Source organism: Bombus pascuorum, chromosome 6 (genome assembly GCF_905332965.1).
Source record: "Bombus pascuorum chromosome 6, iyBomPasc1.1, whole genome shotgun sequence".
In the NCBI taxonomy this organism is placed as follows: domain Eukaryota; kingdom Metazoa; phylum Arthropoda; class Insecta; order Hymenoptera; family Apidae; genus Bombus; species Bombus pascuorum.
Window position 1 is genome coordinate 17197620 of NC_083493.1, and position 27716 is coordinate 17225335.

Genomic DNA, 27716 nt, shown 5'->3' on the forward strand with positions numbered 1-27716 from the left:
AAAACAAAAAGAATAACGTTCAAACTGTTTGCATGTTTCAGCGCTATGATTTTCAGATATAATTTGAAACTTTCATTCGCTGTTCGTAATTCGACAACACGACAATTTTATCCAAGATGTACATCTTCGTCCTACCAAAGTTAATTAAATTTGTATCACGATTTGCAACTCCAAGTTTGTTACTTGTAACGAAACCATCTCGCGAACTATTTAGAACAAACTGTAAAATCAGTAACTGCGCTGAATATCCGTAATTATTCGCGAATCGAACGAAGAATCTTCCACGTCGAATATACCGCTCGGAACTTGATACGCAGATATTCGCAAAATCATCGGTGCAACGATATTGGTGGACGGATCGAATTTTGCAAAATCACATTGGCAACGTGACACTGAATGGTCGAGCGTGAAATGCTGATCTATCTGGACGCGGGACAATAATAATGAAATTCACAAGCGTACTCGTTTCATTCGTGTCGTTAATACACACTAACGTGGCGATTCGTATGCGACGAGATTCGGCATTATGGAAAATTCGCGTTTCGCATTGTACACGCGTTCGATCTCGCGAAGGTTACAGTTAGAAAGCAATTAATAATCGTCGTCCACTCTTTCACAGACGTGGGGGAAATTGAAGCGTCGATGTATCGCTGGTGGTACATTTCGGTTAAACCTAGTGGCAAGAATGTTTCTCCTGTAATTTTAAGTTGTTAATTAGTTTAATAGTAACCATAACACATATCGCTTCTTACTTTAGCTTTATTCGATGGATCAGTAGTGGTTTTAGAAGATTTTATTATTTTTAATGGAATTCGGTTAGAAATTCTTTTAAAAGACCAAACTCTCGTATAATTCGATCGTGTCTTACTTTTCACTTTTCCATTTTTACGTAGATTCAACTTGCCCTATGTATCGCTCGCAAGACGGCAACAGTTTAAACGTCGAAACATCAGAGATAAGAAAAAGCTGGAGGAAAAGGACTCGATCGAAGAAAGATCAGACGAGGAAAGGAAACGAAAACTGGACGAAACACACTGTGCCTTGTTCCGGATTTTCACAACGCGCTTTTCTCATTGCGCGTTGATTTAGCTGCATGACGCTGGAAATTACTCTAAATCTTTCATTTTCATTAAATTTTTTATCGTTATTCCAAAGGAGGTAGAGTAAGTATAAACGAAATGGTTTAATGAATTCACGTCGCTATGCGCTATTTATTTATCTATATGTCGCTCGTTGTTCTCTTCAGATTAATTAATCTAGCGTTCCAATTAACTGTCTGTGATGCGCGGAGAACTTTTCTCGCATTATTTCACTCGATAAATTCGTGACGAAACGACCAGATATTCTATCTGGCTGCATTGGAAATTTTCATTTTCGTTGCAGTTTAAATAACTTTTTGATTCTATGCAGCAACTAGGCTGTTATAAGTTAGTTAATTGTGTCTTTTTCTTTCTTGTTTAAAAAGTTTGAATAAGCGAGGGGACACGTTTCCCGGACGTAATTCGCATTTGCGTAATTTTGAATAAAGTTTCGAAATTTCAATCGTCAATGCATAACGTCAAGTTTTGTAGTAAGCTCGTTCACTTTTTCTTTTTTAAATGGCATCGAAGATCGTTACTTTTATATGAAATCTATTTAGTAAACGACGAATATATCTATATCGTGTCGCACAAATAATATGCATATGTGGCAGTAATTTTGAACATTGCTAGCGAAAAAATGCATTACCTCGAAAGTCTTACGCGTTTTGTTTCGCAATTGTCAACTGCAAAACTCCGAGTCTCTGCTATCTACAACCGAACGTTGGAAAATTTAATTCGCAATCAGTTTATAATCTTACGCCCTCGGTAAAGTTCAATCGTTTTCCCTTGAGCCGTGTAAATTTCTTAAGCAAACACAAGAGTTCGAAGGTAGCCTGAGCAATACGTCCCGACGAAGTGGTGCGATTCACGTCGACCGTTCCAAGTGACGTAATTAATAAGAAAAGGAAGGAAATTGCCATGAGTAAAATACGTGAAACGCTGTACCAACGATACATATATATTTGTAACGTTATAACTCGCGACCAGTTAGTCGGATCGTTACTCGCCAAGTTTCGATATTTCGAAACGTTTGATATAAATTTATAAACTTTGCTTATTCTTTCCACCCTTTCTGCAAAACTTGACAATTCTCGGAATAATAGCGAAAGTTAGCCGTTGCGCTTCGCTTTAATTCTCTAAGATATCTTATTTCTCATGGTCTCTTTAATTTTTGTTTTCTATTATCATTTTATACTTCTTATTCGTTTATGTGCGTCGATTCAACGTTTCTTTATATTCAATTAAAAATCATATCCGCGAATCAAAATATCACTGGTGTTATTATATCGCGTTTGTTTATTTTTACCTCTTATTGTTTTAAAAATTCAATTTAAAGATTCTCATCGATATCCTGCTATTCTTCGATTTGCATTTCAATTTGCGATCATCGGTCACTTTAACTAACGTGCTGGTTTTAGCGTTCGGCATTTTTAAATATGCCATTAAACTTACGTCGGAAATATAACGTCTACTATACAGAACGAGACACGATTTAAAAATCCATTCTGTCAGGACGCGCCGATTAAAAACAATACGGAACCGAACAAATCGATCTCCGTTGGTTTTAGTTAACCGTTGAAACGACTCCCGGTGACACGGCAGATTAGATTTTAATAGAAACATCCGTGCCACGATAGAACGTACGTTTACATGGACGTATTCCTTCTATTTAAACGACCGCTTTTTTCTCCGTAATCCCTTCTTCATGCCCGAACAATCGTTCGTTCAGAGAGCACCGGTTCAATTCCAAGGATTACCTGTTAATTGAAGCGTGACCGATTTCGCGCGATTCATCACGATAAAAATAGGAGCAGCAAGTATAAAAATGCAATTGCATGGAAATCCGGTGGTACCTTGCGCAAATTCTCATAATCACGATTCATCGTCACCGGAGTTGTTCTCTTATTGCTCGCATTCGTCTTGACCTACAGCTATTACGCGTAATGCTGTGCGGCTCAATCAGCAGAGGGACGATCAGGCTCGATGGAAGGAACATTACTTGCTCGTTACAGGCGTATTTAATCTCGTCTTTTCCATTCGACCGTACATCGATCGTATATTAGCTCGTTTCTCTTTCCTTCGCGCCAAATCAATTCTATATTAAAGCGACCGATGAAACGGATACTTGAATTTATATTACGATAAGTGCCGTCGCTTCTTCATTATCGAATTGATATCGAATTTATATTTCATTTCAACGTTCCGGTTATTCTTTACTTTTACTTCGTGTTTGGGAAAAGAGCCCTTTTTAGATATCGCGATCGTTAGTTCTTGCGATAAAAATATTAAATGACATTGTTTCTAATTTCGTATATTACGTGGCAAGTACCAGCGATAAGTTTGTAAACGCGATGATCTTTAGAAAACGTCGAGTATTTCGATCAATGGAAAGTCGACGGATATTGCAAAGTTTAGTTGTGTGATTTATTAAAAAATTTTGGGATTTGATCTCGCGTGAAACGAAAGTACAAAAGCTGTGTTACGTTTTCGTGTTTTCATGTATAACGCGAGTATTTTTGCATGAAATACGAGAAGAAGAAAAGGTACAAGTACTTGGAATCTAAATCTAAAAGCAGAATGTATCGAAGTCTGCTACTTAAGGTAAGTTTCACAGTTTTGACGTTGGTAGAGAAGAGATTAAAGTTTATCGCAAAGATCCAGCATGTCGCGTCAAGCATAGCTGTAAACGTCATAATTTTCTAATAACAAATAAACAAAAGTAACTTGCATTATTTATATGAAAAGATAGTAGTCGTCTTTATATAATTTCTTCACATAAAATTCGTTCATTCGTAATTTCTCGACTTCCACAAAGTTGTATGCTACTCGATATTTCATTTACTTCGTTTTGAATCCGCTTTGAATCAGAAATTTCTTGAAACTCAATTTTTCTTGATTTTTGACGTAATTAATATCTTCGAGATTTTTGATACTCGAAACTAATTGCAAGTAAGTGTCTATGAAATACCGTTTTATATTGCTTTATATTTGCATGAAATTATTTCTAGTAATTTGCAATAAAATTGTTGTACACGTCAACAATCGGAAACGTAAAAAGTAACTAAAATATTACGATTTAACGATAAATTGACGTAGTAACGCATTCATTCTTCGGCATTTACGAACTTACTAAATCATTGGAACCGAAGATGAATGCGTGACATATCCAGGAACGTTTCACGTTCAAACCCGTATCACCCGAATGAAAGTATTCGTTCGCAAAATAGCAGCAAAGAAAAAGAGCGAAGGTCGATGTCTAATAGAGAAGAGAGAACGGACGAAATCAGTTAGGAACTTGAGCGTCGTACAGAAGTTTCAAAGAAACGATTTGACAGCGTATAGTGATATATCGTGTCTATTGAATTATCACGCGGATCGTTCGGTAATGAACTTGCCCAAGACCTAAGGACATCAATCTCATCAGCGTGTCGTGATGCTTATGATCGTGTCTGTAGGCGGATGGTGTAAGGTTGACAAATCTAGTCGCAAAATAGGCGATAGTGACAGAAAAAAAAAAAAAAAAAAAAAGAAAAAAAAAGAAAATCAAGAAGCAGAGAGGAAGCAGAGAGAAAAATCGAACGCGGCTTCGCAGGAACTGCTCGTTCGTCGTCTTACCGTTCGATCGAAGTTCGATTCAACGAACGAACCGATCCACTGATAGACGACGCGTTCCTGACTACTCCAAACACAAGTTGTACCGTTCGAAACTAATCGAATCGATTCTACTAGATTTTATGAAAATTCATCCCGCGAACAGGACGATTTCCAGGGATTTTGGTCGATTCACGAACGTACTCGCGATTATGATCCACCACAGTCGGAGAAACAAGGAGAGCGATGGAAAAAATATCATCGACCGATCGATTCGCGAGTGAAGCGGTTGTCGTGTTTTGTCAGGCCCCTTGTCCTTACCTGAAAGCAGAGCTAACACGACAACCACCCCTCGCGGGCGAGCACGCGTTATACCGTGATTATACGTTCAGCAGAGACAGCGGCTGTAACGCAACCACTACGCACCATCCCCGTCTCATTTGTTCGTATTATACATACAACTGAACTCCGTGGAGCTGCACGCTCGCCCACGATGCGCCATTCAATTCGCCTTTCCTTCCATTTTACTTTCGAATCTGCCGGGAGCACGAGGAGGAGAAGAGCATTCCGCGATTTCGTTCGCGGTACGTTGAGCCCGTCGCACTAGGTGTTTTCATAGATGAGAAAGGGGAAACCATTCCTCCCCGTGCCACCTTTTCTCGCCGTCTTCTTACCGAACACGAAACGGGATGCGCGTTCTCTCGGTTGCTTTCGCGCTTCTCGCGGCTTTCACCCTTCCTTTCTGCTCCGTCGACGAATGGAACCGCGTGTTTCTCTAAATTGCTTGCCGAGGGTTCAACGCGAAGAGCTCGTGAGTTACGATCGTGATTTTTCCCTATGACGTTCCGATATTTCAGCACGAGACTCTTTTTACCTTCTAATTATTTGTAAGTAACGGTTTGTCGGACGTCGACCTTTTTAGACTTTAGCAATGTCGCTTGTATTTTCCTTTCGCTGGAGATCCGAGCCTCTTCGAACGATATCTTAGCAGGCAACGTTATCGGTGAACTGGCAATTGACAAATGTGAATTTTTCATTGTTGTAAACGACTGACACGTAGTAAGGATATTTGTAACAACGATATAACACGTAATGACGTGACTAAACCCTAGATCGAATTCGTTTGATACGATTAATTGCGATTCGTCATGTACCAAATTATTAAATCTCGAAGGAGGAAATTCCTGTAGCATTTCTCGATGCAAGTTTAGAATTGTCGTATGTAAGAAGACATTGAAAAGTAACGCGTTCGTTCGAAATTGGTATGTATCGTAATAATTTGATAAATGTCGGAACAAAAGTAAATGTGCAATAAAACGGAAACAAGAACCGAAAAAGATACTTGCTTTGCCAATGCTCGCTTTACGGGCACTTGATTTCAGCGAAATCTCGGTCATACTGTTTCGCAACAACAAATCGTTCATTTTATTATCGTTTGGGAAGTCAGTATCGCCGTGTTCGGTAAGAAAGACGTCGCAGAATAATGCTCTGTAAGATTTAGTTTATCTGTAGCAAAGAAGATTCGTGTACGAATGAACTGAGACCCCAGAGAAAGTACGAACCGCCTAGACACGGATTCGTTCTTGTATCGGCAGAATCGCGCCGGAGACAATTTCCGCAACGTAAACCCGCTGGAGGGAAGGTTGTCTCGTTTTAAGAAATAGATGTGTGCGACAATGGAAAGAATTGTCGCGACAAGCGACTAGTCAGAGAAACGCGGACAGACGAAGGATAGACCACTAGGTAATTCTAAAGCAAGTCATAGAACTTGCGGGGAGTTTTCTCGAGCTCGCTTGACAAAGATTCCATTTTGATAAATGAACTTCTTTTCGCTCTAAATTCATCTCGATTGTTCGCCTTACAGTTTGAGGTTAATTTAAAAGTAGCATCGCTTTTCTCTGTAAAAATTTGGCGTTTTATATTTTACTCGAATATTGAGGTATTTTTATTAAATACGATAACGCGGAATAGTTAATTTTGTAAAAAGATAGCACTTGGAAACTACGAGATAAGAAACGATTACAAAGAACTTGGTAATAGCATTGTTAAGATCAGCAAGCAATTTATTTGCTATTTATCCGTTAACAAAGAATCTATTATAGAATAATTGATTTAGAATCGAGAAAGACTCCCCACATCGAGCGAGCGAGAGATGATGAGCAAGAGGGCGTAGGTAGGAAAGGTGGATCGGTACCTATAAGTGGCACCGCCTCGGAGGTTCGCGTCAACACATGGGCCACCAGCAGGGAAAACACCGTCTGTGACAACAGGATGGTCACACCTGCAACATCGTACACACACACACACGCCTGTTTCGGTATCTGGATCAGCGTAGACGACGTGCACTCGCGCGCCAATGCGAGCGGATCGATGACGCGAGCAGCGCGAGTTAACGCGACTGTCAGTCAACGAGAAACGATGCGTGCACGGATAAATGTTTCTCGCGTCGAAAGCATCGGAGATCGGCGTAAAAAGCTTCTGGAAAGGACAAAAGGAGTAAGCGGAGAATCGGAGAGAAGGAGAAGGATCCTTTTGTTCGAGGCAACGCTCTCGTTGTCTGTTCGCTTTCGCGGCAACCATAGCATATCAACGTAGTACCTTCTGACGCAGCGTTTTTCTTCTTTCCTCTACTTCCCGTCGACTTTCACCCTGCTTTCTCTCTCCCTTTGTCTCCCTTTTCGGCCGTCTCCTCGCTCAGTGTGAAAAGCGTCACGATCGAAGTGCGCGCGAAACGAGGATCAGGATAATAGGTCGTGAAAGGACGGTGGTGAGGAGCTTTCGAGGTTCGCTCACGTTTCACAAGGAATATTTGGCGATTTGGCTGAAGGATATTCAGCACGGAGTCCCTGATGAAGTGTAATTGGTGGCAGCGATTCGTTAGTGCCGGGCAAATGATTGTTTTACGACGTGACAGATTTCGATCGCGCGCTGATATCATTGGAGGCGGACTTTAATCCTCTATAACCCGCCGAAGTCTGTTCTCCGAACCATCCGATTTCCGAATTCAAAAATTTCATTATTAATCGTTGTTCATCTCATTGCCGATGTGATATAATTATAAAAGTTTAACGTTGGTTTGTTTAAATCGAATATGATAATTCAATTTCGTACGAACGCTTGTCGTTAATAATATTGTAAAGTAAGAATCGAAAGTTAGAAAGTGGCAGAAACGCGTTCGATAATTAAGCATTGGTTCAGCGTTTGCTTTCTTACGAATCATAATCCACGATGATAGAAATGCGATTAATTCCAATATACAGTGGCGAGGGTATACGTACAAAATATTACGATATTATACGTCATGAGAAAATATGATTTATACGTTCGAAAAATAATAGCGCATAACATATTTTCTAAGTATATGAAAATAGTTGAAGAGTAAAATATAGGATCGCTTAATATTAGATATTTGCTATGCTACGAGATCCATTGCTAAGTCAAATTCAAATACAAAAGTTTCTAATCATGCAAAGCTCTTGTCAATAAATTGCCCGCATCAAATGCAAACATACGATTATTATAATTATTCGCGAGTATGGAAATTATACTTTTTAACAATATGTTCCAGGAATAAATAAAAATACAATCGCTACCAATAAGATCGATCGAATTGAAAACAAACATTTTCTCATTTATGCACACATACATGTATTCTCACCACTGTATGCACTCGACAAATTCATCGCCTACAATCCGGAAACACGATTCTGTATAAAAAAAATCGAAGGTTATAGAGGATATATTCGGTATCATCCAACGTAAGTTACAACGTAGTTACGACATATCTCGAGATCACCGAAAACAACTAGATGTATCCTATTCCGCGCGATTACCAAATATTCTACGACAGATTCGATGTCGTTTATTCGAATTTTCAAAACGTCGCATCGCGTCGCACCGATCGATTTTCGTCAACAGTCTCGCGATCGTCGCGAACGAAGCAACGTCGTGCACGTCGTCTGCGCCACAACGAAACAAACAGATTAAAGAAAAAAAATGATTAGAGAACCAGTTTAACGTAGCAATGGACGCTCTAGATCTCTGAAAAAAAAAGACAAGACATTTTTTCGGTTACTCGAAGACAAACAGATTTCTCGTTTCGACTCTGATTCGCCCGTACGCGATTCAAAAACACGACGATCGTATCCGATCGTTTGCAAACTAAGCTTTATCGCACACGGTTCGCGCCGGCGCGTATCTCTCATGCAATTTCACAACGGAGTAACGAAATTTCGCGAGGATCAAAGGGATCGTGCTCCGAATCTATTCACGATCTACCAGTTAGGCTGTTGGTCGACGAACGTACGTGTATTCGAAAGCTGCTCGTTTTCGAAAAGTCTCGGACCAGTCGTCGACCAGATTCCTCTGAATTCGTATGTCGTACGTATCGAATGGACAGCAGGAAATGGAAAAAACGAACCTTCCACTTTCCGTCTTTGTGCGCTCGATGACGGGAAAATTTCATTTCGCGGTTACATCTTTTCAATTACCGTAACGCTTTTAATTAGGCGTTCTTCTCCGTATTTGATCGTGGCAGACATCTCGTTGGTAAGAACGATTATTCGTACGTTGGAAACGAATTTGTCAGAGACGTATGATTTTGGGCTATTAACCCTTTGGCGAGTGCAAGTTCTTTCGTCTCTTTGAGCTTTTCTAGTCTCTGATACGTCGATCGAAATGCTGAATTATGATAACTCGATTTCAATTTGCATTACGTTTGAACGTACACCGAATATCGAATTCGATTCTATCCTTTTTAAGTATCGACTTTATTAGTACAATTATGACCGTTAAACGTGCTTTTATCATTTCTTAACAACAGCGGTAATTCCTGGTATTATCACGTTAGTCGAACCTGTTACGTATCTTGTACCTTCTCCAATTTCTTTAACATCGATCGTTATCTATATACGTCACATATTTTCCAAACGCTAAAACATACATACAGTTGCAGCCATAACGAAACGTTCGACGCGAATCCTTTTAACTTATCGCTTTCAAGCTCCTGACTTCCAATCTCTATTAAAGACAGCCACTGTAAAAGGGTTAATATCGACACAAAGCACGATATTATCGGATTTACCGTTCTATGACAGTCACGTCCTCATATTGTCAGCTTTTCAGTTCATCGACAATTCAAATCCTTTTCCTCTCGTATTTTTGGAAAACGTCTGACGCGAATGTCGATAGGAGGCAAGAATTGGATGTCTGCGTGCCTAAACGTTCGCCGAGAGGAAACGTGGAAACAACAAATATCTGGTCCAGATCGCGCGATTCTTTTTACGATATCGATAGCCGTTGTCGACTCGACTTGTCGTTGCTATTCTATTTAAAGAATTCCAGCTCGATTCTATCGCCATCTCGCTCTTTCTCCTTTCGTGATCTTCTGGTCCACGTATTTCCACGATACTTAGGTACATATGTACGTGTACGTTTTTGCGTTCGTTTAATCTATCCTGGCACTGTCCCCTTTTGTGCGCGAGACACCAAGTCGCGAGGGAAAAACACGCGGCTTCCGCTCGAGCCTCTCGTTCGCTGCGTGAGAACACACGTGATCTTCCTTCGTAGAACTCGATGAAGCAGTTTTCCCGACAGGATGTTGGACTTGCATCGTCAAGGATTTACAAGTGGTTGGTGAGATACAGGGAGTTTAGACGCTGTGCGATATTTATCCAATAATTTCGTAGACGTTACGTTTTCCTTTCCTTGTCGGTAAGGATAACGTAGCGAATCGCTATGTTACCTTTCATTTTAGATCAACGCAATCGATGCAGTCGTTTCCGATAGAGTTGGAAATTAAAAATCGATAAAACGTCGAACAACGGGGTAAACTAATTTGTGACCTTGTTATTATAGCTTCTACTCGGTCTAGCTCTTAATTTATTTATAAAGTCCATGGAACAGCCACTCCGCTTTACGTATGTAACCTTAAGGCGCGTCCTCACTGACGCAAACAAATCGTCGTTCTCATCTGTTTACATATCTAATGTTCGTAAACGTTGTTCCAAATGCACATACATACATAGCTCTCGGAAGCGTCTACACCAAAGTTCCTGCAAACACGATGAAGTAGGTACGTGAAATATGTTTGTGAACCTCGACTGCTACTCGTGAATTTGTTACAAGCAATATTCGTGGCAACATCGTAGAGTGACTATAAAATGTTTATCGAAAATTTTACGAACAATGTTCACGAACATAGTTTTTGACGAGTAGGACGCACCCTTGTACTGTTTTTTTACAATTTTGTCTACGAACTTACTGGGAAAGTCACATGTAAATTTAAGTAGGTATTGCATAACATGCTTACAAAAACTTTTCATCTATTTTCTTTCATATGAAAAATTTTCTCTCAAATCCTCTCGCTACTATTCTATGAATTTTAATATACGTTAAAGCGAAGTAAATCAACTTTACGAACTTGTACGATATCAGCGACGGTTCATGATAATTCTCATTTTCGACAAATTTAAAGCACGAAAGTAAAGTACTAATTATAGTCGACGTTATAATGAAACGAAAGTTTGGAGCACATGCTCGTTAGAACTCTCTATGTATTACTATTTCCAAATATTTTAGTGGATACATCGAACGTATATACGTTTCACAACATAATCTTCTCTTTCTATATTTCAAACAATTATCACAAATTTATCGACCCGATTTTACGATTATTTAAATAAAAGTATATTTTTAAAAAATCTACGTTAAAGTTACATCTTCCGAATATTTTTAAAAAATCTACGTTAAAGTTACATCTTCCGAATATTTTACATAAAAGGACAAACAATTATCACAAATTTATTGACCCGATTTTACGATTATTTAAATAAAAGTATATTTTTAAAAAATCTAGATTAAAGTTACATCTTCCGAATATTTTACATAAAAGAAAACTTGTTCAAAGTAAGTATAGCATCGGTAATACACGTTTAATTAAACTGCAGATGTTTATCCGTTTATAGAAAATCTGAAAATTCAAAGATGCACATAAAAAGACGTATAAATTATAACGTAAAGTACTTGCCACGAATTTTATTAAAGTTTTGTAGCAACAAATCTCCGAGTAGGTTCCATTTTCCGAAATGTATTCCGAAAAATATAAACATCCACAGTCTAACGATTTAACGAACATTCTAAAAAGGAACGAAAGCAACGAAATCGTGACTCTGATCTATAGGATTGCCGCTACTCTTCGTTCTGTGACTCTTTGCCAAGTGGCACGAGGTTCCGTGGCGAGCCATAAACGTGGCAAACTGACATCCGCTCGTTAAAACTGTCAATTTTAGCAGGCATTCGCCGTCTTACCTCCGCTCTCTTCACGGTCGCTCGTTATCAGGTCGGCACGTTCCTTCTTTATACAGAAAAGTGGTGGAGAATGAAAGGGTGAATAAGGGCCGGTTATCGGCGGATACGGCGCGCCAGTCGAGATAAAGAGAAATGGCGCGTAAACAGGGAAGAGCAGCAGGTAACGGAGTTAAGATGACGAAGGGTGAAGACGCGAGCTGATAGCGGCTTAGCAGGGGAACAGGCAAGAAACTCGATGGGCCGAGGGGACGCTTTCAAAGAGCTCGCGCGCTCCAAAGAACGACAGGGGTAAATAGATCGCGAACGCTCGAGGACCGGAGAAACTCGCAGAGGGGTGGCAAAGAAGGGATTATGATTAAATGAAAAAACGAGGGGCGAATGCCCCGGGAGAGAAATGCAGAAATGCAGAAACGTCAGCGTAGATAAGTAGGCGGAGGAGGCTGCCGGATTACGGACTGGTAACCAAAGGTGTAGAACGACGAGCCAGGAAAGATGATAATGAAATTAAAAGAGGAGAAACGATAGCCGGTGCGCGGACGTAAAGGGAAAACGAAGAGGGAAAACGCGTGTGAGTTCGCATAGGACGTGGAATGGTAAAATTGAGGAGGAAAGGGTGGGTTGAAAATGGTGGAAAGATTAGAATATAGAAAACTTGTTAGAACGATTCGAGTTATATCGGATGGTAGTAATAACTTAAGAATATGTAGTTGTCCAATACGACTGAATGTTGTAACAATAAAAATACGATACGAAGGGTGGAGGTTTCTAAACATGAAAGAGTACGCTAGCAACGATTCTACTCGTATTAATCGGGTACATATTTCTCCTCAGTCTTTTTACGTATCTCTTACTTTTAATAAAAGTTTCTGCGTATAAAGGATTGCTTCTAAATTGCAGTTAGAAAGTACAATTCCGTGCACAAAGACTACTCCATCCTTTTGGTCTATCGTTTCATAAAGTATCACCCTCTAAGTATCTGATGGCGGTCTTACATAAAATACTCCAAGTTCCCGTTAACTTCTGCAACTATAGTGAAAGTGTAGCGGTGGAAAACGAAGAAGGTAGAGACAGAGAAATTAAAAGCGATCGAGGGTGAAACTGGAAGATCGAGGAACGACGGCGGATGAGCTGCGGAGGACAGATAGAGGGCGAGAGGGCGAGAGAAAGAGAGAGAGAGAGAGAGAGAGAAGAGGAAACGCTCGAGCCAATTTCATTTACCTGCGCTGGTAATTCTGGCAGGCGCCACGGCATATTGCACTAAATGTCGCTGCCGGCACGAAGAAAGACAGATACGGTCTATAAAGCTTGAATTAATGCGCCTGCGTAATTGCGGCTGGGCCTCGTAATTATTATCGTGGTGGTCGTAAAGTTGAAACTTTCGTGATCATTTCGCGATTTCCTTCGAAGAATGAAAGATCGACGAAAGAATGGCGGTGATACCGAATGATCGATGAAACCTCGTTAGAATTGTAGTTATGGGAGAGATCTATTCGAGGAGGATTTTAGGAGTAGAGGCAATGTTATAGGTATTATTATATATTTGCAAAATCGAGTATTCGATGAGCATTTCTTACGTGTGCGTTTTTTGATTGTCAGTTTACCGTTATAGTAAGAAGATTTAATTTTATTTGGACGAATTTCAGACGTTTAAGATGCTGTAAAGGAATATTTTAATAGGTATTTGCAAAATATCTTCGTTTCTTTGTCAAACATAACGATTCCTTCGAATTCACTTTACCATCGCTACGAAAGATGTTTGTCAGTGCAAGGGACTTTATTTTTCAATTCGATAATTAATAGAGAACGGAACGAACGAAATAATTACGAGGACCAGGTGACGCAATGAAGATAAAGGGATACGTACTCGAATCTCAGTTTCGATATAGTTCGTTACTGCATTCTGTTAGCGCATTTAATCAACAGAATCTATTGAATTTTTCTTACTTACAATTAGTTTGATCTAAATAGTACTACCACGTTACATCAACGTTACAATGCATTCGGTATGTACTTTCTTAAATTGCTATAGATCGTAAGATCGTATAGATTTACGATAGATCGTATCAAATTAATCGTTCATCGAACGATCTATTCTATTGTTTTTTTTTTTTTTTTTTTTATTATTATAATACTTTATAAACGTGCATTGAATGAATGTACTGTGAATATGTTGGAAAATACTTTCCCATAAAAGTGTGTCGTAATACCGTGCACGATGCTCGTTATCGACCTAACAAACCATTAAATATTTTGTATACATAATTGAAGTATTATGTTAATTATATATAATGAACACAGTTATACGTGACCAATATAAATCAGCTGTTATATATAATATTTATAATTATATGTGTAAATATATATATGTATATAATATTATATATTACTATATCGCTTGTACGAAACATACCAACATCAATCAACAGACATTACACGTGTATACTTAACGTAGATGTGGAAAGCATATAGTGTTACAGGCAATGTCCGAGTATTACAGGCACTTTCAGAAAACCCAATGAGCCAGCAGCTTGCATAGACGAAACCAAAATCAGAATAAATAAGTGGCGCGCGCGAGAGATAGAGCGAGCGAGTAAACGGAACAAAAATAGAGAACAGAGATAGAGAAAGATGGCTGCCGAAGAAGGAAGAGAGAAAGAGCTGGTATAAGAAATAAAGGTAGAGCGAAAAAGATAGAAAAGAAGGGAGCGAAAGGAAAAAGAGAGAAGTATTAGAGCGAAAGAAAGGTAGATGGACATAATACAGAAGTATTACTGAATATTCGATATTTCATTATTGACAATCATTATGCAGCAGCAGACCGAGAGACGAACTAAAGAGACGATAAGAAAGTAGAGAAAAGCTCGCCAGATACACAAAATCGATATCAGACCATCAGACAACTTCGACACAAGAAAGATTCGTGGACGTTCGTATACCAACAACAAGAAAAAACATAGCGAATCTAGGTGTGTCTTCTTTCATATGCTAAGTGTTTCGCATTAATAAGAATAACACTAACAATAATATAACGATAAGAAAAGAATAGAATAGTAATAATGTTAATAATAATAATATTAATAATAATAATAATAATAATAATAATAAGTAATACGGCACGACGTCATGCAAGTGAGCAAAGATCGTCAGAACTATTGCGGTAAGTGATGCGAGTAGCTTTGAAATTAATTAAAGAGAAAGAGAAACGATCTTTTCCTATGCCGAACGTCACCGCGAATATGCTACTGAGTTGTGCTTGTTTATTTTGCGTGTGTGTGTGTGTACGTGTGTGTGTGGTCGTTTAACGACGAGTAAAAGTTTACGAGTGAAGTCGTAGGGCAAGACTAGAGGCGGTCTTTTATCTGGGATAAAAAGTTGCAAAAATCTTGCCAGTCGACGATGTTCCAGACACGCGTTTAACAGCGCGACCCTTTTTTCTACCGTAAAGATAGGAAAAATACGACATTCCAGAAACCGCACTAGTTACTGGCGTTGGAATTTAACCTGATGGGGTCTTATCGTTAGAGGGCCATAGGTAATAACTTTTCGCGTAAACAAGAGAATTTCAAATACCAGTTTCAATGGATGATTAATCAAAGATATTGGCATCAACGAGAGTACGAAATCGTTTAATCAATTCGCAGATTACTCGGTCGAAACTGCCCTTAATTACTACCTCGTAAAGTATCTAACGTGAATTTGACAAAACCAGCTGTGCGTCGTTCAAGCGTCATCCCCATTCGATATTTTAACGACGTGATTTTTTCTCGCGTTTAGCTCAGCCAGAAATGCGTCGGCACGCTGCCAATGAATCAGTGTAAATTGCCAGGAAGGTACTGGAGTTTCATGAATGAATCAAAGGCAAACTATGGGACACGCACCACCAGTACATCGTTAACGGGTTAAACGCGAACTGTAAGAGGTATACCGATGTGGTCGTCAAAGAACCGAAAGCAAATCGAGCAAAAATAAATCATTCGATTTTACGAACGTAGTCACTGTCGAAGGAAACGATAACATTTAACAATGTTATTATCTATATGGACTTTGGAAACGCGATAGAAAGAAATTATACCTCTGACGTTAGGAGTCGAATCGTTTAAGTAACTAGAGAAACGTTCAAAGTTAAAGCTTTTCAAGTTGCCTGTCAACTAAGCAAGATTGTATTCGCTCAGGAGAACAGTAATTTCGAGGAGAAGGACTTCGCGCGTTTATCGACCAAGAACGTGATTATAATTAACGAAGATGAGACGCGATTCTTGCGTCGATTACTTCTAGCTCGCTGCTCGTCGAAGATTCGAAGCGACAGCTCCTTTCTCCCCGGCGAGACAACGTCGTCTTTCTTTCCTCATTATAGAATCTGAAAAATGGGACAAGTGCGACGAGGTACAGCAAAAAAAAAATTCAATTTTTTCCCGGTTTTCTCTTTTATTTTACCTTTTCCCCCTCTTTTAAAAGATGTTACGGTAGCCCGACCCCTTTTAACTGCGATGCTTCGCCTCGAGTTTGTATTTGGTGTCAAATTCATTGTCGTTCGACGTCTTGCGCAAATAGTTGCTAGCGGGCGGAATTCTTTAGCGAGATAAAATTTTAGTGAAACTTAAAGCGGCACTATTTCGTCGACAGCACTTGCGGTTAAGGATATTTCGTTAAATTCGAAGCATATAAGTACTTTGCATCGATGGGGTGGATTCCAGAACCAAGGAAAGTTGTCTGGCTAAAACGATACATGATTTTCTAGTTATAATTTTCTTTCTTATCGTTATCAGGGATATTGAGCATACATACATTAATAGTAATTTAAGGAGAAATTAATTTCCTTACTATGTATCTTCCTAATTAATTTTGTATATCTTTCGTTGAGAATTTAATTTTAGTTCATCGTGTTATCTCAGCATACACATGGTTAAATTACAATCTATTTCTCTTTTACTCGCTAATTTATAAATTTCGAGGGGCAAATCGGCCTGTTGTTGAAAACGTTGAATGTGAAAACGCTCGTTACAAACCGTGAATCAAATAAATTAAGTCGGGACAATTTGCAATCGCCTGGTAATCCGTTGCGAATTAAAAAGAAACAAAATTAATTCGCGTAAAATCAGGTTTGTCTATCCTATCGTTTATTTCCCATTTTTGACCGATCCAAGTTTTCCAAACATCGAAAGTGTTTTAAGCGACGAACTGCTTTCTTAGATATTACTATAAAGATGGCTGAATAAATGTTTACTAAGGAATAATCTATTAATGGATCGAATCGTACATATTTTAACCAGTGGGTGTTATAATGTATAATAACGAAGATTTATTAATAATTATTACCTTGAAGTTGTTATTATTTTTGAATGTTATTATCGAAGTATGTAAAAGGTTGTCTTAACGTTTCAAATTAAAGGAAGATAAGTAGATAGGCCGAATACCTAATAAAATTGTATTCACAGTGCAAACAACTAATAAAGAATTTAACGTTATTGTTCTCCTGAGTAAGTTACTCGCTACTAAATTTCACACGAGCAAAAACAGAGAGCCATTTAATCTCCTTTACGAGTTTCTGTTATTGCACCCTCATTGTTCCCTTTTAATTGTGCAGTAATCTTTCTCGGTTGTTGGAAAAAATTGGTCGATATCACGAGAATAATGTAGGCCTTTTTTAATCGTGAAAGCCGCAGTTTCTGGAAACCGAAAGCGCCAATTCGTTCCTGTTACCGTGAATATTCAAAAAAAGGAGGAGACAAAAGAAAGAAAGAAAAAGCAGATTAATCGCACCAGTTCCATAATAGAAAACTTTGAACAGCAAAGTTACTCCGAAGAATAATTTTATTCTAAAACTTTCAACGATTCCACATCTCGAAACCGAGAATCGAAAGTTTATTAATTTCTAAAAATTGTCAATAAATATATCTAAAAGAAATCCGTAATCGTAAGAATAGAAATATTTTGTAATTTAACAAGCAACCGAATAATCGAGGTCGAATTCTAATTTTATATCGTAAAAACGAAATGGACGTCGCGTAGGTATGTCGTTTCATCGAATGTAACAGGTGACAAGATATCCTGAAGCTAACGGAATCCGATCGTTGCGTACACTGACCGGAATTAACGAAGAAAATTAGGAACATACGCGTGACGCGTTCATTGCGTTTCATTAACATCAATTAGTTTTAATCAAAAGTTACCGGTGAACGCTGATGGAGGTTCGCCTGTCTTCTTGCGTCGCGTATCTCACTGTACCGTGTCTCGTATCTCACCGTATCGTGTCGCGTATTGACCGTTCGATGGAATAATTCAATTATTTTTGTTAAGCAAGAGAGAAGCTGCTTCGTCGAAGACTACAAGTACGTAAGAGAACGATGTCGGCCTATTTAAAATAAAGTTAAGCGCCCTTTCAGGCTGTTTCTTTCACACGAATAGAGAATGATCGCGGATCTATCAGAGTTAATGTCACTTATTCTTCCTCTATTTTGAACTAAAAAATAAAAAAGAAAAAATTCATGGCAAAAGAAAGCAAACGCTTTCTCTCTTCAAATATACAATTATTTTACCCTCCATTCGTCCACAATTGTTTGCTTCTTCGTTTTTTAATTCTCCTTTTCCCTCCGTTGCTTGGTATCGATTGCGCAATAAAATTTCCAAACAAATTCGAACACGAACGTTCGTGCGAAATTAATTTCGGTAAATTTCATATTATTATTCTCTAACTCGTATTTCTGCCAGTAGATTGTTCACACAATTTCAAATTCCATAAATTTTTCACTTGACTGTCTATAAATTGTATAAAAGACTACTGGTTCTCGTGTAGCCAACTACCGGTTACAACGGCCGCCTGCTCATTATACATGGCGAATAATTAGGATGGTTTTCTTAACTGTACGTTAACCAAGGGGTGAATTATGACCTACGTGGCGCATCGTTACAATGGCCAGCTAGATTCGAAGTTCACAATGGGCGTGGTTACATGATTGCACCGTAATGCACTGCAATTGAAGTGTACCGAGCGTGTATGCGTACGTATACATGTCCTAGTTAATTAAAAATTCGTCGCATCACGGAACATTCCCAGCGTAACTTCCGATTTATTGATGAGGAAAGAACAACTACATTTGTCTTCGCCAATATATTCTCGCATTTATTTTATCATAAAAATATAATGTCGTAATAGAAATGTCCACGATAAAAATATCTCCTGTAAATTTTTCAGAACTTTTATACGAAAGCTAAATTATATGTTCGTTCAAAAGATTGTTTCTCATAAAGTTAATTATTTAGAGTTTTAATTAAGATTGCAAGAGAAACAAAAATTATAGTTTCCAAGTTTTTATTACTATCGATTATTAATGTATCTTTTAACGAACTGCCGTGCATTCGTAAATATGACGCAGGTATATTTGAGTAAGAAATTTAATCGAATATTTTTCAACCTAACTCTACCGAAATTCCGATTTCATCGCAAATTAATGAAATAATATTCCTAGATTTTTAGAAATAGGAATACAAAGTATATTTTTAGGCGATGTTGCATAGTACCGATACTTATACATGTTGATGTTTTCATACACATATGAATTTGTCAAATTCACGTCTTCTTTTAAAACTATTATTACACGTAGTTTAATAAACCGATGCCTCCTATTCTGTTTGTTTGCTCCTTCGTTGTCACTTTATCGTACTTTTAATTTTCCGTGTTTTTACTTTCTAGTCCACTTTCAACCTTTACCTTTCTACGTTTAAATATCATTCTGAAAAGACTCGTCCGAACAAATGTCGTATTTTTTAAAATAAATTACGCAATGTATCAATTTCTACGTATAAAACTGATACAAACTTTATTATCTCTAACAATTAATTTCAACGTTTTACGTATATTTACAGTAAATACAGTCGTTACAGAACATTTGCATTAAAAAGTTGTACTTTTGTATAAGTAACGAGTGTGTGAGAGCGCTTGTATATTTGTTCGTGTAAAAATATCATATGTTAGTGACATGTTGGTTGATAGATATACGAATATACCAAGTGATTGAAATATAACAGTGAGGTATGGGAGTACATTGTGCAGGACAATGTGTAGAAAATATATAGCCACGTAACTGGAAAAGAGACAAAAGAGGGTGAGCAAAACGACAGTTGAATCTTTGGAAATAGAAATAAAAGTTGCCGCAACAGTAAATAAACCGTCAATCGTCTGGTAAAGCCTGGATTCGTTTTCGTTCGATTTCGATACCAGTTGCAAAGATATTTTTAACGTTACAGAGACACATTCTTTAGTAAATTCACCCCCACGGTATCAGCCTTTGTGTAATGGAATAAAATAACTCTTCGGATTATTAGTCTTTGTATTTTAATTAAATTTCATCGATTAATAAAATCAATCGTACAAGGTCGGATGATTCGAAACTTCATGCTTGTCATTGAAATGAAATTATTGTTTTGCAGTAGGTTGTTAATGAATAATAATTTCATCGAATGTTTGAACATTAATTCAAAGGTTTAAACATTAATTGTTTTAATATATATATATACATATTTTCATATATTAAATTACTGCTTTACAAAATTGAGATATTTTACGCTTAAATATGTTTAATTCAATTATTTTATTACAAAGTAGAGTAGTTTATAAAAGCTTGCAATCAATCCATTCCACGTAGATTTCGATCTTATTCTTCAAGGAAAATGGCTAACACGATTTAAATATTATTGAAAAAGTATTAAAATCCGATTCTTATTTAATGTACATATTAGGGTCTGAAAACTTAAAATTAGGAAATAAATCCATTTTTCAAAAAACAACAATTCCTCTCAGATTATTTAATTTTATAATATATCACGCTAACACATTTTTCCTTTTAATTTTTCAAATTTCTTTTAACTTCTCGATCTCGTCCACGTATTATTAAAGAGCCGCTAAAATCCCATTGGGTGCGAATTCAGGAAAATCAAGAGAATTACAATAAACGTTTCGACACGTGAATCAATCAACCGTGGAAAACAAAAGAAACGACAGATAAATCGCAAAAATAGGGGCGCGATTCTTTCGGCATCGATGGTCGTACTAACGAGATCACGTTGGGACACAAGGTCGAGTTACGTGTAAAATATAAATGCCACGTTTTCGTGAGGTGGATAAACCGGAAGGAGAGCACGTGAAAACGAAAGGAAGAAAACGAGCGTGAAGTGTTCTTAGCGACAACCGACATGAAATCGTTCGAACGTGACTAGTAAGGTAACAAATACTTGCACATACTTTTTCACATATCACAGGTAACAGATATGATCTGTTTACTGATATGCTCTTTGCCTTTGTCTCGTCGATTCTTATTTATTTATGCGTACAGAAGTTTGTAAACAAATTTTGGAGAGAGCGTATGTAATACGTATGGTATTTTATAGAAGCTTGTTTTAAATGCAAATTCAGTCTCATTATTTAGAAAGGAAAGTTGAATATTTATTCGATCGATAGTAATTAAAATGCAAGCTATTTGTATTGAAATGGATATTTCTAACGTTTACAGGCTCGACACGTTTAGTTATATATTCTTAGTTTGATATTTGATGGTTTATTTATATTATTATAATTTGTTATTTGTTAATGAAATATTTAATAATGTTGTACCCTGCAGTGCATTCTTTTTAACTGTTGCAGGATTTATTAACTTATTGATTTATTAGTTTTACTATTAAATTAGTTTCTGTGAATTTACACGTACGACATTCTATGACAAATATAGATTGTTCGTTCTAATTACATTCCTAGCGAAAGCGATTTTGCCAATGTGTGATTTGTTACATGCAATATTTCAGTTAAAAAAAAAAGAAAAACGACACGTACATATGTATAATAATGACGTAGAATATATTAATTAAACCATATGATAATATTCTAGTAGATAAATAAAACTAACGAAATTAATATTTCCCTATTATAACGATGATTATTTACAAATTTTCATTGTAACTGTTAATTATGATTGTATGAAAGTAAATGAAAGAAACAGGAATTGATAAAGTGTTAAATGTAATATGAAAAATAATTTCCTTAACTACATATTCTTTCTTTGCCAACTTTAAATTAAAGGTCTGCTATTATTTCCATATTCAGATTTCATATTTTCTCTCTGTATTACTCGCAATCGCAAGTGTTAGCTGTTGAACAAAACCCGCGAATTTCTTCTGCACAATAATTTTACATTTTCTACTTCTGAGAATGTAAATTCAAAGCTAATATAACTTTAAATAGCTGCCGCTTTTGTTGTAACTAATATAAATATGTGCATAAATGGAAACGTTATTTAGGTCTAAAATTTCGCTTGTTCAATTTTAAGTAATTTTTTTGTTTTTCCACATTTTTGTTGAAATTTTGTTTTGCTTGACAAAATTAAAGTAACGTATAGCAATAAAATCTATTGGATAATATTCTAGAGACATGAAACATTCGTATTCAAGAATTTTGGGTATTCAAGATGTTTTTGAAACACACAAAATCTAAAATAAATTGATAATAGACAAACGACTTTTTACGTCGGTAAAAACAAGATTGCAGACGAAGGATTAAGATGCTGTGATATCATAATTCTTATATAGTGCTATCCTTCTTATAATTAATTTTATAATAAGAAAGTTAGTCACACTGACGTCTATATCGTTCTAATATGTTATCGTTGATTTCATTTGACAAACTAAATAATCGATACTACATTTAAAATTTCAAATCTACCCACGATACGCGATGCACTCGTCGCTCTTGATCGAAACCAATAAATAAGCCTTAACGCAACCTTTCGAACCTACCAATAGATAAAACAAACGTTTCCACAAATTCTTATTTTTATATAACAGACTTATTTTCAGAGTTATGTCCAGCCGTAGTGCTCGCCATTTATCCCTGTTTCTGTGTACATAGAGATACGTTTACATTCTGGAGTTGACAGACTTTCCCATCGTATTTCATCGCTCGTTTCATCCTCTCGCCATTCTTGAGCGTTTGCTTGCACGCGCTTACATCACGTCATTACGTGCACATTGTAGATATATAATTTATTTACCCGTATATCGTAAAATTGCAAATTATTTCTTAGTAATCTTCGTTTTTCAATATATTCGTAGAAAATATTTTTTCCTCTAGTTTATTCCGCGAAAATAATATATTTCAATTCAATTTCTCATTTCACGATATATCGATAATAGTTTCTGTTACGATAATTCGAGTTTGCACAGTTTCCAGGTTAAACAAAAATATAGAAGAGAAGCATTTCAATACAATTGGAACGTTATTGATATACGTGCTTTTATCTCAAATTAATTTTTCCCATTCAAATGGCGTTGCTGAAAATACAAGCACTCTTGACTCGAGATTTGTACATTGTAGGAAAAACATGGCTCCAATGACTCGTCGTAAACGATTCTGTTATTAAATTCCTGTTTACAACGTATACAAATGTGTCTGTTGTTGTTATAAATACACGGTAAAAAACACGGAAGATCAAGGAAAGTATTTCGCGCAAAGAGAAGTGCAACGTACTTTTTCTTTTAACGAAAATTTCGATTTAAAAAAGTGGACGAAGATCTCCTAACATACGATTCAATATTGATTGCCATAATAATACGATGACACTGACATAATACGTTGGGTATCGCTTAACGTCATAATGTATTGGCTGACACCGTGAATGGCAGGGTGTTAAAGAATAATTGTAATAATTGCCGAGTCAAGTTCGAAACGATAATGAGCTTGAAAACCGTATCTCGTTGTTATTTCATCCGAGAGAGACACAAAACCAGGCAATTACCGCTTCCACGGAAATAAGAAAACGGGAATCGCGGTCGTTCATGTATGGAAACAAACAAAGAAAAACTGGAAACAGAAAGGACACAGGGAACAGAGAAACGTAAAGGATCAGAAGAGAAAAGAATATCGGAGAGAAACGAGTGGTGGAATTTATTCTCATATTACGAGAACAGCGGCCTGCGATGTCGAGTCGCCTTGTCTTCGAATAATTCTCTTTTATTGGTTAATAGAGTTCGCCAGGATATTAATTTGTTGGCAAAATGGAAAATTTTAACGTAAATCGTTCAATTTCGAACATCCAACTTAAACACAAGTTGTACGAGAATGTTCGTCAGGATGAAAGGATTTCTGAGTATCTTTGATGATTATGTATTATGCTTGAAAAGGGACGATTGAAAAAGGAATCGAGTGAAAGGATCGAGCATTCGATCGCATTCCTTTTGTACACTTTCCACAGGCATTCGCACATTTAGGGTATTATAATGGGTAATTAATCAGAAATTAGTGGATTTCCTGAAGGATGTCATAGTCGCATTCTATAATTGAACAGATTAATTGGGAATATTTTAAGCGACTTTAATAAAACGGTGCACTCCTTCATAGAAAATTGATACAAATTCTGAGTGATATACAAAATTCACTCAAATATTGCATACATTGTACTCTTGGTTAATATTACGTAATCAACTTAAAAATTAAAGTAACAAAGGTAGTTTCGATCAGTTATAACTATACATCTTTAACGTATCGTTTCATTCATTTATAACTTATTTATTTTACTTTAGTCTCAGTAAGCGCATATTCGCGAAATTTGCAGTATGTAATGTACAAAATATAAATATAATGCACTGTATAAAAATGTTGTAAATTGCCATGAGAAATGCGTAAATAAGAACGCGTTGTTAAAAGAGTAAACTGGTACAATACTAATTTGCAAAATAAAATTTAAACTCTTGTTACTGCCAAGAAATATCCGTTTTTAAAACTACATCGAATTCTCCAAACGAGAAGCCTCGGAAAAACGAAATATGTAAAATCAACGCAATCACGATTAATTATACATACGTATACTTTTTCAACAAAATATCAAAGGAATCCAATGAAATTTGCTATTATAATTTGCCAAACGCTTCGAGAGTTCTGCAGCCTCGTGAAATATTCGGCGATATCGGAAACAAGGAGTTTGAAAGCATAGAACGCGCTTCGCGACAAATGACGGTAGTCAGCCCTTACGAATGCAACCGTTTCGTCCTTTTATAACAACGCGCGCGAATACAAAGGCCGCGATAATTAAAGTTCTCGTTCTCCACCGCGGAAATAGCATTCGCCTTAGAAATAGTGGGCGTGTGTCGTAATAGCCGGAGATAGAAAGAAAACGAATTGAACGATGGTGATAAAAAGTGGCGCGAAAGAAATGACGAGAGGAAGTGTGTAATCACTCTCAGCGAGGAAAGAAATGGTAGTACTAAGCGGAGCATTATGGTTAAAACGTTGCGTTGTTTGGTGGAGAAAGATGTGTTTTAAATTTGCCATTGAGCTTGAAAATACGAAGCGATTTGATTTAGGTGCCGTATCTTTCTACGGCCAAGCAATTGACGTTGACGGATCAATGTATAAGCGTGACAAAGTCAGCAAGTGATTTAACGATCAGCATCAAACGATATTAACGAAAACTCGTTTTACTTTGTAACTGTTTTTAATTGCTATATCGCGAGATAGCCTAAATTATCTAGTTGTTGTGCGTGCCACGATATCCTTAGGCGTAACAACGACGAAAGGGTAATTTTATGAATTTTTCACAGATCGACATTCGTCAGTTTGTGGACATGAAAGATTCAGACATTTCCGTCCATATCTTTCGTTAATACGAATTTATCGAACGTTTGCCAGCCACCCTTTCCATTCTCTGTCCCTCAAGATAAATTGCCCCGCTTCCTTTTCACCACTTTCAGTGTGCCTTCAGCCTGTTCTGACTCCCTTTTAATTAATTTTCCGCGTTCCAATATCGCCGGTGTCATCCACGACGAAGGAAACGCCGATTTCTTCGGCATAGACGCATCTACCCTCGGAATCAGGAACGAGATACGACAGCGGAACAAAGACAGGCCCTGACATCAAGTCGAACAAGCACCGGAGCATTTTAATTTACCTCGATCGCCGATAAAAGCCTAAATGGATGGCCTGATCGAGAAAAAAAAAAAAAAAAAAAAGAATATACACGGTTGGGTCACGCGAGCCGACAGACGTCGAAATTCGACACGATCGCGCGTTTCTGCATTGGGATAGAGTTTCCGCGTAATACGTAACGAGTCGAACGTCTCGAACGGAAGATCGACGAGCATTCTCGATAGTTTCAATAGACTTGTTTCCATTCGTCATACGCAAATAATCGAATTTCCTCCACCGATGTTTTGCACTTATCTTACGTTTGGTTTTGGAAGTTTTCCAGACAGTGTCGATACGTCGATACGATACGAAATTGTATGCAACTTGAAAGATTTTTTTAAATCTGCGCAAAAATCATTCAAATGTGGGATATGAAACAAACTATGAATTTTATAACATACCTAGATATTTCAGATAAAAGTTGATTATTATTTACAAAAGTAAAAGTATCTAAAATTAATATATAATATATATATATATGTTCTAGCATGGATTCATATCAAACATTAACCTGAAATAATATCCAAAGGTTTCAGAAAATAATCAATTTCCAGTTTATTATATCTATTACATCTATTTAGGTTACTTTAATTAAAATACTGTACTATATATTCCGACGAAAGTATATTTAAAATTTAATCGATATTCGATAATCTCTGATCTCATTACCAAATACTTTCTGTAAGTAAGTGCTCTAAAATTATTGATATCTACTTACTCGATTATCGATTTACTACAGCAAACTCCTGTCGTTTAACCGACTCGTGTTCATCTCGTCGAGCGACGAATAGTAGAGAAAGAGTAGTAATAAAACAAGAACTTCGTCATCACGTGAACATAAAACGAAACGATAGTGTACCCGTTATAGACTCGCGAGTTTCACGAACTTGCACTGGGTGCACACGTGTGCGCTAATTTTCATTCTTTTTGCCAAACTAAAACGAAAAATAAAATTATAACAATTGTAAATAAAATATAAAACCACAAAATGCGAAGAAAAGAACGGTTCACTATTTACGGCTTTGGGTTAATAAAATAACGTAATCTGATCGACTAAGAAAATCTCGAAATACCGATATATCGAGTTCTCGAAACGCAGTTTGAGCACGCGCACTGCCACAGGCGGATTTAAATTAAAAAACTTTTTACAGCGCCACGAACATGGAAGAAAACGATGAAACGATGCTGCAAGTAGTACGAGCTTGTCGCGACTGAGACGAAACTAATCGGATTGTTGTTATCTGTGGGTCTGTGAACGTAAATGGCTTGGCGAAAAAAGAACGCGATGAAACCAGGTGCACGTACAGAAATGTGTCCGGGTTAGTGGATTTTTGGTAAGTATATACAGGCAAACGTCGAATCATTCTGTTCGAGACATAAACTTATTCAATTAAATTTAGGAAAGGTGCCGCGAAAGTTTCCGAATTATAAGATGGAAGAAACTGGAGAAAAGAAATTTCCTTCGACGTCTCTACGTTGCTGAAGAGAAGGTAAGAAATTGAGAATTTTGTAGCGATATCGTTGACATATTGGACATAATTGAGGTTATGTTTAATAGAAAAGTATATGCTACTAACAAAGTTATCGTAATTTTGCGTTCAATGATACATTATCAAAGGAATTAAATTAAGTTTTAATCGTTATAATTTAGTAGTTGAATAGTAAAATGTTGGGAAATTTTTATTACTGTTCAAGGTTAGTTCATATTTTAAGTTATATTCTCGGTTAGATATAATAAATACTGTAAAGAATCGTACCATTTTTATGAGAATAATATTACATTCTTTCTT

The 27716-nt window shown here is 37.0% G+C and overlaps 1 protein-coding gene and 1 long non-coding RNA gene across 5 annotated transcripts in view; one reads left to right on the top strand and one right to left on the bottom strand.

Annotated features, from left to right (window-relative positions):
* The window catches only part of LOC132908416 (neuronal acetylcholine receptor subunit alpha-7), a 285011-nt gene that overhangs the window by 33257 nt on the left and 224038 nt on the right, over positions 1-27716 (bottom strand). The gene's annotated exons all lie outside the window — the stretch shown is intronic.
* LOC132908430 (uncharacterized) lies at positions 1236-27580 on the top strand. The gene is made up of 3 exons (XR_009658363.1): positions 1236-3683; positions 27078-27260; positions 27327-27580. It is a non-coding gene; the product is annotated as an uncharacterized LOC132908430 (long non-coding RNA).